Source organism: Dipteris shenzhenensis, chromosome 28, assembly GCF_047967505.1.
Source record: "Dipteris shenzhenensis isolate YYH24624 ecotype China chromosome 28, Dip_SZ_1.0, whole genome shotgun sequence".
Taxonomy (NCBI): Eukaryota; Viridiplantae; Streptophyta; class Polypodiopsida; order Gleicheniales; family Dipteridaceae; genus Dipteris; species Dipteris shenzhenensis.
This window is the reverse complement of record NC_141623.1, coordinates 18,672,015-18,683,085: the sequence shown is the minus strand read 5'-3', so window position 1 is coordinate 18,683,085 and position 11,071 is coordinate 18,672,015.

Here is an 11,071-nt window from a genome sequence, read left to right as displayed (position 1 = left end):
TGTTAGAGTGAGCATACAATAGCAAGACTGTTTTTGCTCTAATATCATGTTGACAGAGAAGAAGAAGAGATGATAGATACACCTGTTGAGAGGAAGAGAAAGAGGAGAGAGACAGATACAAGAGTTACTCCCAAGGAAGTGATTCTATTCATAGATCATAGGCATATATATAGTTGAGGACTAGGTTGAGTTAGGGCAAGCTATATATACCTCTAACAACACCAAATAGACTCGCAAAGACTGATTTGTGTTGATCACAAGTCACACATATATAGGTGAGACCTAGTTCAAGCTAGAGAGAGCTATATATAGCTCTAACATACATGTTTTGCAAACCCATGATCATGCATCAATGCAAAACATTTCTTTAAAGTTGATACTTTTCAATGCATGGAATTTGGATGCAAAAGAATCTTTAATAATTTTCAATGCATGGATGTAACAAATGCTGTATAAATCCTAACAAATAATGAAAATATTATCTCCGTTTGATGTGGAGATTCGAGGGAACCTGGATTTAGGTCATGGTTTCAACTAGCTTGTTCAGGACGTGGGAATAGCAGCCACATCCTGGACCAGGGCCCTTGGAGAGAGGAGGAATTTTTAACTCTTCTCAATCCAATTTAGGTGGAAATGAGCCCGCCAATGCCCATGTAACATGGGCTGATAGTATTGTTGATGATAATATGGTTCTTAGCACCGGTAATATATATGCTTATCGGTGATAATATAGGCTCTACTAGCAATAACAATCTAGTTATCAACAATATTAGTGATATTATTGCTGGTAATAGTTTTATTGGTGATAGTATTGGTTATACTGATGGTAAATTTGATACTACCATTGGTAGTTCTGTGTGGAATTACTGATGGTAGTTGTAGTACTACCACTAGTTGGTCAATTGCCAAGTCAAGGTCATTGGATAGCGCAAAGGTATGATTGTTCCCATGATTTTATGTTATACATCATCACAACACATGATCAGACAAAAAACAGCGTCATTACATAAATATGCAATCCGTGTTAAGGAAATTTGGCACAATTTGTGCATTCTTACATATGTTTGAGTTATCTATGAATACATTTTTCATCATACACAAGCTAGGCATTTGTGGTTCAAATTAAAATTCTCTTTTCTATCAACCTCATTTGAGCAAGTAGAACTCATTGCATCTATTGGTTTCATGGTTTCTAACCATTGAATCATTGGATTCATGTTTAGATTTTCTTTAGCTACTAGATCACCTAAGGTACAATTAAATTTTGGCCAAGTTTCGTTTATTTTCATGGTATGTAGTTGATCAAAAAATCATGGTTCAGATTTAATGTTCTGTATATTGAAGGAAATCTACAAGGATTCATAACGTGATTCAAAAATTGCATGTTCAAAGTTTGTGATAAAATTTTATGCCTGAGTATGAAATGGGAAATTGTTGAGTTTCTTGCTGAGTTGGAGCATGATTTTTTGGGTATTTTGGAATGCTCAACTTATTAGTTCTTTGCACGACTTGTATAGGTGGAGATGGCTACATTGATGGAGTTATGGAGGTCATCTATAGAGATGGCCACATTCATGGAGCATCTCTTCATCCCCTGTGTGGTATTTGCAACTCAAACATCGATCCCCATTCCTCTACCTCCAAAGGTTTCCAAGCATCGATGGTGACACATGTCTACAACTCATGAGCTACTCTCTCTTCCATGCTTCCATGTATCTTCCCTTCTTCTTATTTTTGAGCATGGCTAATAGGTTAAAAATGAGTGATTGGTACTAGTTCCATTCTTCACAAACTCGCATCAATTAGAATGGTACTGATGTCATTCTCCTTGTGAGTTTCTGTAGAATGGCACTAGAATTAATCTCATCTAAATGGCACAAATGCTATTTTCTATAATCTAAATTAGATTTTCATTTGTATCAATTGCATTTTAGGACCTGTACAATGGCACTGGTGCCAATCTCCAATTGAGTTTGTGGAGAATGGATAGCATTGGTGCCAATCTCACTTGTGTCAGTCACATGGAGAATTCACCAATGCCATTCTAGATGAGATTCTAGAGAATGGCACTGATGCCAATCTCCATGTGAGCTTGGCATTAGTACCCATTTCCATTTTAAAATGTGTGAAAAAATGGAGAATATTTATGTCAGTCACATGTAGATTAGCACCTGTTCCATTCTAAGTGAAAAATGTTAAAGATTTATGAGTAAGGTTTATGTCAAAGTTGTCATAGATGATGGTTGGAGAATGGCACAAGTGCTATTGTCAACAACACCATATGATTATGTGAAGAATGGAACTAGTGCCATTCATCACATCATATGTGGAGAATGGAACTAGTGCTATTGTCAACAACACCATATGATTATGTGGAGAATGGAACTAGTGCCATTCACCATCATCTATGACAAGTTTGACATCTAGAGAATGGCACTGATGCCATTCTCTACAATCCATGTGATGAATGGCACTGGTGCCATTCTCCACAAAATCATGGAGGATGTCCCCGGTGTCATTCTCCACAAACTATCATAAAGGATGCACCAATGCCATTCTCCACAAAATCACATGAAGATTGGCATCATTGCCATTCTCCAAAAGATCAAATGAATTTTTGGAGAATGGAACTTGCGCTATTGTCCACATAAGATCATATGACTATTTGGAGAATGACACCAATGCCACTAATCACATGGAGAATGGAACAAATTGCAATAATCTATGCTGCACTTTGCCATATGGTATGGTTTCAATATGCTTTTAAAAACAAGAGGCTATATTGTGGACTACCGAGGTAGTAGAACATTGGATGAAGATGGGACCACCCAATCCAAGCATTGGACCCCATCATGACACATGGAGTATTGCAAATTTCCAAGACAAGTGGATTCAAAAAAAATTTAGACAAATCTACATCAATGTATATGAAAGGAACCACAACATAATGATGTGGCAATGTACTTTGCCAAATTTTTGTACATGCAGTTCATCAAAGGCATCCAAGTGGATTTCTCCTCTTATAACGACACACATACACATGGCTCTATTGAAGTCACAATTGCATAGTCACCATTATCTTAGGCATTAGAGGGTGCATATGGGACATAAGAGCAACAAGTGGCAAAACTATGTGAAGAGAATGTATCTCAGTTTGAGGAAGTTCAACACTTGGAAACCATAAGACCACTGACTAAGCCCAAGCTATAAAATTATATTGTTGCTTTACAACCCAATTGAAGAACCTCAATGACGTACACACACGATTGCAACAAGAGATGCATGATGCACATGTAGCAATGCTCTAGGATATGGCATAGAGGTGCAATTAGTTGTTTGCCAACACCCATCTCCACAACCATATGTCATGGAACCACTTCCCTCAAAGAGCTCAGATAATTATTATGCCCTATATGCCATTGTTTGCTTAGAAATCAACTAGCTACTATGTTTTACCTTGGAGCCATAAGTTTCATATTTATAGTGCTATAGTTTACTTGCCAAGATGATCTACATGTCCGCATTGTAAAGGACAACTATCTATAGCATTTTACATAGTCTTGGGCTTAGGACTTGTGTATGGCAGAGCCATGATATTGAGCTCTTTTTAATATGTAATGATCTATGATGTATGTATATAATACTATGAGTGAAATATATGTTCCTAGGTATAGAAATGTTTATATCTATGACTGAAATATATGTTCTTTTAAGTTTATGAACTCTTTCAAGTTAAACTTACACTAGTTTATATGGATAGAAAAAGATAGGTTCTTTCAAACTTATGTTCTTTCAAGTCATATGGTCACAAGTATGAATAAAAATACAACACTAAATCAAGAATAATTTGCGAGTGAAATTTATAGATAAAACAAATTAATCTAAAGAAATTTATATAATAACATAATTTATGAAACTTCATCCAAACTACTAAACTAGAAATCCTAAATCACAATTGCGCCACTAAATAAAAAAGAATTCGGCATCTACAATTAACATTTATGGAATAAATGAAATTGTTACATTTGCATTCCATTGAATTTGCATGGAATTTGCTAAACTAGCAATCCTAAATCAAAATGGAGGTTGCAATCCCATATTATAATCCTAAACTGTAAATTAAAATGCATTTTCCATGTGCCATTGGAATTAAGACTAAAGCATAAAACATTGTCCATAGAAATTAAAGAAGTTACCCTACCTCAAGGGGTGTACTACTAAGAAACCCTATGTATCACGTGCATCCGAGGGATATTCAAAAAAACCCCTCAGGTAGAATTTTCTTCTTGATAAAACACCCCTCTTTGCTTAAGAACTAAGTGATTTTTTTCTTTAGTTGAATTAAAAAACCCCTCCTGTTATTGCAATTCTGTTCAATTTTTTCTAAAAATTAAATTAAAATATCCCTCCTTTTGAATGCATGTGGTACACTAAAATTTTGTGAGGCGAACCTCCCAAGTACCATACCATGGCTACTTATTTGCAATTGCATAATAAGATCTCTCTCTCTCTCTCTCTCTCTCTCTCTCTCTTGTAATTAAAACTAATCACAAAAATGAGCCAAATAGAATGATAGGAAATGAAAGAAACATCACTCTGCATAGTCTTCTTACATCATGTCATTGGATAGGCTCCCATTGCGCATAGGACAATGGGTGTTATTACAATATAGGACAATGGGTGGCATTGCCCATTGGCGTGCTCTTGATCAAATGATCTTGGTGAAGGGGAACCTTGATTGGAATTACCACCCAAAAGCCTATATAATTGTGATGAGGAAGAATTTAATCTTTACATCCCAAGCAAGACATTCCATTTAATGCAAGGAAATATTCAAAATGCAATGAGACATTCCAAATGCAAGGTATCGGAAGTAGAATGCGATCCACCAGAGACACACAAAATACAATCAAACATTCAAAGTACAAGGCAACAGAGACATTCGAAATGAAATAAGACATTTGAAATGCAAGGTAGGAGACTTTCAAGCATGCAATTCAAGCATCTGGTTCAATAACATCATTCTGGCCATCATTAGTGTCTTCATTACCAGGAAAGCATGAAAGTTGATTTTTTTCTGACTCCTCTTTGTTGTCCTCCTCCTCCTCCTCATATGTGAGATTTTCCTCCTCCTCCTATTTAGGTTTTGGGACTCGCAATGATGGGGCTGCTTTGTCTTGGATGGAATCAGGCTAGATGTAATAGATCCATTTTTTAAATTGCTCCTTGTATGACATCCTCCAATGCTTCCAACATTTTGTGATTAACATAAATGTACACAAGCTTCTTGGCTTGATCCTCTAAGAGTAGATTTTTCAAAGTACTATAGATGCACTTGTAGCAACTTCAATTTCTTCTAATCCTAAGTCGGAGCATATTTGAGACTCATATTCTCATATAAATTGGGCATAAAACCTCAGGTGTCATTGTTCATCCTCCACCATTTCTAGGTAGGTATACTTTTTGCCAATGCCTATGCATTGCTTGATGCAAATAACCCCTCCTTGCACATATATTTATCTAACTTAATATGGCGCTTTTCAAACTCATAGTTACTAGTAATGCACAAGTATCTCTTTAACCTTCATGTTGCACCACTTGTGGTCTAAGAGATACCCAACACTATGCAAGGGATTGTGAGCTTGCTCCCATCATGCCCTAAACGATTGCCACAATTCCTTACGTTTTGAAGCATTATATGGTATTCTCTCATTCTCTTTCATTGGATGAGTAGGGGGACTCTTTGCAATGAGAGATTTCTCAATACTCCATAAATGCATCCAAGCTTTTCCAAATGTTGGAGCGTTTGAGTCCAAATCCCTAAGTCCATACAAGGTATGTTTCATCGCATTTGCAGCATCCTCAATCTATCTACATAATGTAGGTGATCGCAATGCATCTTTCATGTCTTAAACACATCCTTTATTGCCCTATCTATCATAGCTAACTCTAACATACATCATTTGAATTTATCACAATGGAACATCTCTATAAGAAAATTCATGTTCTTCACCAAGGATTCCAACATGTAGAAATCTGTGGCAAATCTTGTGGTTGCTTGCAAACGTAACATACTAGATCCATCTCTTGACATGAATATCACTTCCAAATGTAATTTCAATCGTATCAACTACACAATATCTCAAGCCTCATGCATAATTTCTTTGAACCATGGCACGTGTTTATACCAATCTTTCAAGGAAAGATTTAAATTGTGTGTGCATCCTCATGCACAATTTCTTTGAACCATGACACTTGTTATACCAGTCTTTTAAGGCAAGATTTAAAGAGTCTATGAAGCATGTAGAAGTATATAAGTTACTATACTCCCTCTGCAATAATATACTAGCTTCTTATAACTCTTGGCATTGTCCATGATGGCCTGCACAACCTTCTCAAGGCATATCTCTCTTATAACCCTTGGCCCTACACTGGATGTATAGGTACTAAATTTCTTACGCCATGTGGAAGGCATCACCTACTATGAGGAAGGCCTCCACACGGTCATACAACCATCACATTTAGTAGGGCATGGTGTTTTGTGCTTGTCCTGTTGAGAGTTCACGCTCAACATCATGTGATCATGTGTGCATAGCACCATCACGTGATCATATGTGCATAGCACTAACCTTATAGAGTGCTATAAAGGAAAGGGTTAGATCCCCTAACCCTAACCCTAAAAGGGTTTGTATATATTCTATTTTTTCAACTAATTCTAGTGTACAGTTAGTCATTTGTGGTGTGCTCTCTAGCTGTGCCCTCTCTCCTCATCTCCACTCTTCTCCTCTCCCCTCTTCATATTTTGTCATGGTATCAGAGCTTCCTTGTCTTCCGTTGAGACATTGCGATTCTTGAGAGTGTGAGAGAGATTGTGAGATTTGAGAGTTTTTTCTTGAGTGATCTTCTCTTCCGTTGAGAGAAACTTCCGTTCACTTGAGAGATTATTCCGTTCATTGTGAGATTTCATTCATCAGAGATTTCCGTTTGTTTGAAAGAACATCTGTTCTTTCCATTGTGATTTGAGAGTGAGAGAGGTGTTTTCTTCTTTAGAGAAGTTCTTTGTAAGGTTCATTTCGAGATCTCTGAGAGAGAGATAGGTGGGAGGATCCATCCAAACGTGCACTCCCAGCTCTCGAGCTTCTTCAAAGGCTACTACAGGTGCAACTACTCCATCGACATCTAAGGCCCTCCAGTGATTAGGAGCTTCGATGTGGCTGGCTGACCACTGGCTCCTACGCTACCTGCGCTCCAGACCACTTCACAAAGCAGCTCTCGTGGCCTCCATAGGCAAAACATTGCCTTCTTTCTTGCCAAAGATACCAGCGTTGAGGAAGCGAATGAGCTCCTTCTGAAGCTGCACTCCCTGCGAAGTTCTGCGATGGGAGTTCCGCGTCTGAATTGTCAGCATCTATGTTCTTAATTGCCAGTTTTTCCTCTGTCTCCCTTCTAGTCCCTCCATTCTCCAGATATGCAGCACTTCCTGGCAAACCTCTTCTCCTTTCACGATCATCGGCGTAGCTTTTGTTTTTTTTGATGAAAAATGCTTACGTTCGCGCTCGTCCAATTCTTCCCTGAGATTTCTTTTGCGTAGCTCCTCCTGAGTATCTTGGCCCTCTTTCCTGGATTTGAGATTGGTATGCGAGGCGAGGTCACGGGAGGAGAATTTCTGCGAGGGACCGAACATGCGAGTGCCACCTTGTTCCTGGCCACCTTTGGCGGGAGCCCAGGTGTGGTACTTCTGGCGATAATCACCTGATGAAGAAGAAGAAGGCGAGATCAGAAGCGAGGCACCATAGCCAGGGAGCTCAGCTGCTGGAGAAAACCGCGCCGTGATAGCCATAGGAGCCGACGCGTCGTGATAGCCATAGGGAGCCGACGAGGGCGTGGGGCGAGCTGCGTGGGGCGAGGGACGAGAGGCGAGGAGAAGAGAGTGCCAGAGAAGAGCCTTTATCGCATAGCTCCAAGGCTCTAAGCCCCAACGTCTACGCGGACCAGCTGCTCCAACTCCTCAACGAAGCCACAGGCCTCCAACGCTCATGCGACGGAATCACGGACGGAATCGGCATCTTCGACAGAATCTTCGAAAGATTCCGGTAGCCCTCCTATCGACACGTGGCAATGACATCTTATCTGGCCACGTCAGCAGACTCCAGCATCTGCCATGTCACCATCTTATCATCTGCCACGTCATCAGCCAATCCTATCTGCCACGTCAGCAGTGCCACATCATCACCGACTGCCACGTCAGCACCGACTACCACATCACCTGCCACGTCATTAGTGACACATCATCAGCCACATCACCTGCCACGTCATCAGTGACACGTCATCAGGCCACATCATCTGCCACGTCATCTGTGCCACATCATCTGCCATGTCACTTGTGCCACGTCATCTGTGCCACGTCATCTGCCACGTCACTTGTGCCACGTCATCTGGCCACGTCATCTGTGCCACGTCATCAGTGCCACATCATCAGTGACACCTCAACACTGCCACCTCAGCACAGAGCTTCACTGGCACACCTCTTGCTAAGCACAGTGCCACATCATCACTGCATGTGACTCACAGTGACACATCATCATTGAGCACCATTTGCACTCCTTTTGCCCCTCCACCTAGATCAAGTCATATCTCTTGATCCAGGAAGAATTTGAGGGTGCTCCAAAAAGGAAAGTCGCTCGATTTTTCGTGCTCTACGCGCTCGTTACATCACGCGCACATTTTGGTGCAAGTTACACTCACATTTGAGCCTCGCCGACAAAACCACTTCCTTCACACACATTTGCCTCTACATTGACGCATCTGACCCAGCACTTAAAAAGAACAAAAGAAAAGGAATTATTTGCTGCTCTTTCATCGATCGACGGTTGGTTTAGATCTAGATCAGAGTAGACTAGATCGCCATAGAGGGGACGCTTTGAATTCCCCAAGTTGCCAACCTAAGCCATGCCCGAAATTCCCGACTAGTACCTACTCGGAGTCAGTCCATACGCTCACATCCGATTTCACATCATTGCATTACCTGAAACCTTACGTTCATCAGTTCAGTGAGCAGACTTCAGAGTTCAGAGGCATTGCAGATTGATTCAGTGGGCAGATAGCACTTGATTTCACACACACATGCCACCATTGTAAAGCCTATTTGGCTATCTCACGGCATCGTGCACATCATTTTCAGCCTTGTAAAGCCTCTTGGCTATTCCCGGCATCATTGCCACAAGCCTTGTAACACAGGTCAGATCTTATTTACTGCAGTTCTATCTTCACCGACGGTACAGAGATTTCACTTGGCATCTTCAGTGTATTTGCAGTTGATTCATACAGAGTTTTTTCAGGACACTTTTGAGTACATTGTTTGCACCATGTCGACTAGCAACATCAATCTGGAGGCATCTGCTAAGTTAGACAACAACTCCAATTACGGTACATGGAAATACCGAATGGAGACCATTCTTGTGCTTCAGGACAAATGGGAGTATGTTGATGGATCCATACCTAGACCATTGGCCGATCCAGCCACCAGTGGCTCTACTCCATCTGATGTCACAGCACCAGCAACGGGATCTACATCGGGATCTACATCTACACAAATAGTTTCCGCATCAGTAGCAGATCTTGCCATTGCCCGAGCTCAAGCAGAATGGGATAAGAAAGACAAGAATGCCTATCACCTGATCAAGCAGAATGTGCAAGATGTCATGCTAGGACAGCTCAACACAGTCAAGACATCAAAAGAAGCATGGGATATGTTCGCAGCTCTCTACGAGTCCAAGAACACATCCAGGATTCTCACCTTGAGAAACCAGATCAACCAGAGTTTCCGCAATAGCAATGAAACCGGTCATGCTTATGTACTCCGCATCAAAGACTACAACAATCAACTTGCAGCAGCAGGAGAAACTATGAATCCCGCAGAAATGGTTCAAGTAATCCTGAATGGACTAGGAGAAGGATATGAGAATCTGGTCCAGAGTATTGCCATCCAACGGCAAATTCCAACACTTGAAGAACTTCAGTCAGTTCTACTTGGTGAAGAACTCAGGACTCAGGCCATTCAAGCACGTAAAGGTCATTCTAATGATCAGGCATTCACCGCTTCAGACAGAAGCAGAGGCAAAGGCAGAAACAAAGGTAAATCATATCAGAAAAGTGGTCAAAATCAAAGTCAGAATCAGCATCAGCATCAGCAGCATCCTCAGCAACATCAAAATCAGCAAAGAGGAAATCATTCCAACAGAGGAAGATTCCAAGGACGAGGGAATGCATCCACCAATGTGTCAAACATTCAATGCAACTATTGTCACAAGTTTGGACACTATGAAAGAGATTGCCGCAAGAAGCAGTATGACCAAGGCGGTCAATCCAGTAGTAATCGAGGGAATTCTCGAGGAAGAGGAAATCATCGTGGTGGACATTCTAGTCACAGTCATTTTGCAAATGAACATGGCAATATGTTTCTTGCAAGTGAGGAATTGCATCAGACTGATACAATGCACCTAGACACTGATTTCAATCCCAAAGAAGATTTCAGCTATCAAGTCGACCAAGTGGAACAGGATCCTTGGTACATCGACAGCGGTGCATCATCTCATATGACAAATCATCAGGAATGGTTCACAGAAATGAAGCCATTAGAAGGTCAAAAGAATGTCATCTATACAGCAGACAATACACCGAATCCGGTTCAAGGGACAGGTGTTATCCCTATGAACAATTTCACTGGTACAAAAGGATTAGTCAAAGATGTGCTCTATGTTCCGAAGCTCAGCAAGAACCTTTTGTCAGTAGGTCAAATGACGGAACACAACTACAAAGTCATCTTCGACGGTGATGAATGCACTATCAGAGACAAATCCAAAAGAGGTCAGCTAGTAGCAAAAGGTGTCAAGGAAGGACGCTTATACAGGATGCTAGCTACAGTACCAGATAAACATGCCATGTCAGCTCAAATGCAACAGATGCCACTATCTGCAAAATGGCACAAGAGATATGGTCATGTCAACTTCAAGTACTTGTTAGATCTAAGGAATCAAAATATGGCAATTGGGATTCCGAAGCTACAGTTTCT